The following is a 5,734-nucleotide window of genomic DNA, read 5'->3' as shown; positions in this document are numbered from 1 at the left end:
AAATTCTATGCACATTTTCAAAAAAAGCGTCAAAATGTGAGTCATTATTTTTTCTTTCAATGTAGAATTAAATTTTTGTATCGCTTTCCTTATTTTTGAAAAATTGCGCTTGGAACAAAATTCTCGTTAAATTTTTTACATACCTTGTAACGTTTTTCAAACAGACTCGAAATATATATAAATATATATATTAATTTTAAATTTTATTTTTGCGAACGCTTTTTGTATTTTTTCAAATACTGTGAACATCAAAAAAACATGCGTTGCCTAGAAATATTTTATTTAAAATTATTGCTATTTTTAATTTTTAAAATAATTTTTGAAACTAATATCTTATTGTTGTATTTGTAATCAATACAATATATTTATAAAAAATTCTAATTGTTAAAATTCAGGAATCTTACAATTCGGATATTTTATAAATCGGCCATTTTCTGTCGGGAATTTTCCAATTCAGTAATATTATAAACTGTCGTAAATTTTATTATTCGGGAATATTCCAATTCGGGAATTTTATAATTCTGATATTTTATTATTCGGGAATTTATTATTAAAAATTAGAAGTGCCTGAAAGAACTCAACGAAGGTTTAGTTTAAAAAGCTATTTAAAAGGGTGCTTTTTCAAGTTTTATTAATTAATTTTTTTTTTTTTTTTTAATAATTTGGAACCCCCACAAATTATTATTATTATTTTTTTTTAATAAAATAAAATTGAAAGTATTTACACAAGTGTAAACATTCGATTGAATCTTGATAAACGATGTTCAATTTAAAAATCATTTGAAATTAATAGATTCTTAAATGAACACCTTTATTCAATTTCAAAATCTTATTGAAGTATTATTTCAGTGTAAAATATTCCATTTTTATCATATTCAATTTGGACATTGAACAAAAAAAAAAAACAATTTTCAAGGATAAACAAGTAAAAAATGAATTGTTTTCATTTTAGAGTGATAAATTTAAACTTTGAATGTTTCAATTATAATTTTTCTACTTTTTTATTTGTAATTTGAAACTAACAGTATTGCATTTTGATTTTTAAAGAATAGTTGAAAAATGTTTAATTCAGAAAAAAAATCGAATAAGCTGTAGGTTTTTCAATGTTTTAAATTAAAGGAAGAAATTGAGCTATAGAATTTTGAAAGATTGACAAAAAATTTTTTTTTAAGATTTCTAGGAAGATTTAAAATGATTTTTTATTTCGAAAAAGTCCATAACTCAAAGAGAATGTTTAAAAATATTCCAAAACATTTCCAAAATTGGAAAAAAAAATCTGGAAGCTCTTGAAACGATTTTGTGTGCAGGATTTTACAAAAATGTTGGAAAAAATTGGAATCCGTTTAAAAGATAATTAAAAGTTACGAAAAATTTCAAAAATCATTATAAAGTTCCCTAATTTAAACACGAAGAAAAGAATTTTCGATCAATATTATTTATTTCTTAAAAATACAATAATTAAATAAAATTATTGTTTGAATTTAAATGAATAATAATTGTTTTTTTTTTTTTTTTAATAAAATTTTTCACGCATAAATATGCATATTTTTTAAATTTCAAATCATAATTTTTTAAAAATTAAAAAAACTGTATGTGATAAAAGTATTCGATTATTGTATTTTCAATAAATACATAATATTGAATGACCAACCATTTTTTCTATTGTTTGAATTCAGGAATTTTCTAGTTTGAATATTTCATAATTCAGCAATTTTCTATGGGGAATTTTCGAATTCGGTAATATCTGACTGTCGGGAATTTTATTTTTCGCGATTTTTTCCATTCGAGACTTTTATATTTCGGCGTTTTTATAATTTCTGGAATTTCATTATTCAAGAATTTTACAGTGTCGGGAATTTTAGTTTACGGTATTTTTCAGTTGCTTCTTCCGAAAAATAAAATTCCCATCACTAAAAATTCCCGAAATTCTGGATAATTTATAATATTACTGAATTTGAGAATTCCCGACAGAATTTTGTTGTTGAAAAAGTGCATTGTATCCTTTTTAACTTACAAAAAAGTTCGCAAAAATAAAATAATAATAAAAAAAAAAATCGCGCTAAATCAGTGCTGAATTGAATCCTACAAATTTTGTTTTATTCGAAGCACACGTGGTTTTAAATTAATTAAAATATTTGATTATTGTATTTTTAATAAATAAATAATATTGATTAAAACATTATTTTCTCAATTGCTATAATTCGGGAATTTTCTAGTTTGTATCTTTTATAATTGGACAGCATTCGGCCTGGAATTTTATTATTCGTGAATTTTTAAATTCAGGATTTTCAGATTTCGACATTTTATAATTTCAGGAAGTTTACAGTGTTGGGAATTTTATTATTCAGGATTTTTCAGTCCTAAAAATATTTCAAACCATTTTAAAAGATTAATAAAATTGTAAAAAAAAATCTGGAAGATTTTGAGGCAATTTCTTCGAATTTTACAAAAAAATTTATGATAAAAATAGGAATCATTAAAAATATATTTAAAAGTTCTGCAAAAACTTCAAAAATAATTTGAATAATATAAAAAAAAATCCATAGAAATTGCATACCACAAAAATAAAAAGTATTTTAAAATTATAAAAGATATTGCACTAAAGGTTTTATCAGTTTGAATACAAATATAATATTATAGAGTAAAAAATTATGACTTATAAAAGAATGTAAATTGGAAGAAATAATTTTAAAATTAGATGAAAATATATGAAACCCAAATAAAAAATATTCATGGCCTATTATCTCTGGTATTTAATAAAGATAACCATGTTTTGCAAAGTTATAAATGTAACAAATTTTTTAATTAGGAATTTCCTTTAAATTTAAATGGTTCATGTCATGCATCGCCCCCACTTTTCTGTTTTCTTACGATCCGGAGGGGAATTGTCGGTGAAACTAATCCAACAGATGGCGCCACCAACAGTAGGTCTGTCTTTTTCATTGAATTGCATTAAGAAAAAGCAAAAATAGGTCAAAACTAGATGCTTTTTGTAAATAAACAAAAAATATTTATGAAAAAATACGAGTAACTATTATTAATTAGTTAAAAAAGGAAAAAGCCATGAAAATATGTAATTTAATACGATTTTAATATTGATTTTATTATTTGTTCTACTTGAAAAAAAATATTTATTGTTAAAATTATTAACGTAGCTAATGAAAAAATTATTTAAAACATATACATGAGCAGAAGAATTAATAAATCAGACAATGGATATAATATTATTCAATATAATATATATATTTAATTAAATTGAACCGAACGTCATATATACATTTATGCAGTTCAATTATTTATTTATTGCTTAATCTTGAAAGCTTTTTTCTCACCGCATACAACCCCTAATAATTTTATTTAAAAATTTAAATGAGATTTTGAATTAAATTGTTAATTATATTATTGCAAACCTCATTTCTAAAATAAACAGACTATAAGCTATTAAACTCTATGAACAAACGTACTGTACTCATGACGCACAATTGGAGGAAATACACTTTTGTCAGTCAAAAATGTTCAGAGCCTTCAATTTTTTGAGATATTGAATTTTCTGTTTTAAATTACAGATTATTAAATTCTATAGATCTTGACTTTACGAACTTTTGTCTCCTCTTTTTTTTTATTATTAATTTTTTCACTCAAAGCATGGAAAAACTAAATTTTTTATATAACCACTTTTTACGCTTTAATAAGTGATCAGGAAAACTATATTGTCTTAAATAAATGTTTAGAAACTCATAGAATACAAATAATCCCGTGCAGAAATTGCCAAATGTTTGCCGTATTTCCGATTTGGGCCAGACCGGGCACACAATTTTGTGGTTGTTAAATTTGGCCCCGTCTAGACGCCGACTTAACAGTCAAGCTTGCCAGTAGATGGTGCTCCATTAATTTCGGGGACTAAAGTGGGTTGACTCCAAATCGCCCAAGTTTCAACGTAAAGTGTCAAGCGTCAAAAATATTTTCATTATTATTTGGAAAAGTGACAAAATAAGTGGGAAAAAATGCCAAAAGTGAGCACAAGACGAATGCGTAGATATCGTATACTTCAAAATATTCCTGAATTGCGTGTTGAAGACTATAATAAGTAAATTTATTAAGAATGTTAAGACGAAACCTAACCTCAAAATGAGGTTATTTATTTATAAGAAAAGTAGCAAAAGTGATATTTCATTTGTTGAATGTGAAAACGAATTAGATCAACAATGACGTCGTAAACATATTTATTTTCACGTATTTTTAGGTGATTTGGTACTTTCCACAATTAGGTTCAATATAGAAATTGAAAGCAACTTCAATTTAGAAATTATAACCAAAAATATATTGCAAAACAATTAAATGGTTTATCATACACACATGCTGGCTGTTATGTTGCGTCGTTTGAGTTTTTCCGTTTGCGAGAAAAAAAATGTCTGACATGCTCCAATTTTTTCATATCGCGATCTGTTAGATAACCTGATATTTATATTCTCAAATTCCAGTTAAGGAGGTGATATATTCGATTTTAATATTATTTTATTTAAAAATCCCTTTTAATTAGGAATAAGAAAAATAAATTAATATGGGCCTGATTGGGGCCAGGTATGGTAATCTCTGGGCGTAGCGCTTGGGCCCCGATCGGGCATCGCGTTTCATTTCGAGTCTGGCCCCATCTAGATAGCCTGATTTGGGCCATATTCTGCTGGATCTGACCCCGATCATATCCAAATTGGAATTTCTGCACGGGGTGTGCTTATTAATCCATTTATTTGTTATAAACCAATTTTATGAAAAAATTGACCAATAATCTTATTATCAGTAAAAAAAATGCTTTGCTAAAAATGCTTCACATTAATGCAGGAATGACATTTAACAACAAAATACTTTAAAAGTTTATAATAACCTCTGTGATTAAGAATTTTTGTGGCAAAATATTAGAATTTGAGATTTTTCAAATTATAATTTCCTTCAATGGCTAGAACGACTTCAGGTAATCCTTAAAATAATATTTGATAAAATATAACAATTTAATTTTTGTAAACAAATCAGATAAAGAAGTTCAAAATTTTGGTCCTTTCGAATAGAAATTTTTTTCTGCACTGAAAATGTTTTAAACTTTTGGACGAATGACTGATAATCACAAAAATATTTGAGAAGTTAACAATAACCATTGTTATAAATAATTCTTGTAACTAAATATTCAAAGGTAATGTCTTATCAAAAATTTTATTTTCTTTAGTTGCTACAATGGCTCCGGATATTCCTAAAAAAATGTATCTTTGATAACATTTAGTATAGAATGTAACAACTTACATGTTTAAAAACAATTTCTAAATGTTGGCAGTTTGACTTGGGAAAAGTCGGGTTTTCAATACTTAATTGATTAAAAATGAATCATAACACTGCATGCTAAGATTCACTCTATACAAAATCTTTTAACAATAACCCACTGGCTTGGCCATCAAAGAAAATTTAAATTTGATAAAACCTTAAGTTTAAATATTTTGTCACAAGAATTGTTAATGACAGTGGTTATTATTAACTTTTCTGATATGTCGGCGACTAGCAGTTATTCGTCCAGTAACTTAAAACATTTCCAGTGCAAACAAAAAAATCTCCCTGCCAAAGGGCCAAAAGGGGGAGGGTCGGTAAGGCCGGTTTTTGGCCTAATTTATTTTTGGACCAAAAATCTGAAAAAATCATGGTAGTATCTTATAAGTATCCGGAGTCGATTGCACGCTAAACGGACTACCCC

The sequence above is a fragment of the Belonocnema kinseyi genome, chromosome 9 (assembly GCF_010883055.1).
Source record: "Belonocnema kinseyi isolate 2016_QV_RU_SX_M_011 chromosome 9, B_treatae_v1, whole genome shotgun sequence".
Taxonomy (NCBI): domain Eukaryota; kingdom Metazoa; phylum Arthropoda; class Insecta; order Hymenoptera; family Cynipidae; genus Belonocnema; species Belonocnema kinseyi.
Note: the sequence above shows the minus strand (reverse complement) of the source record.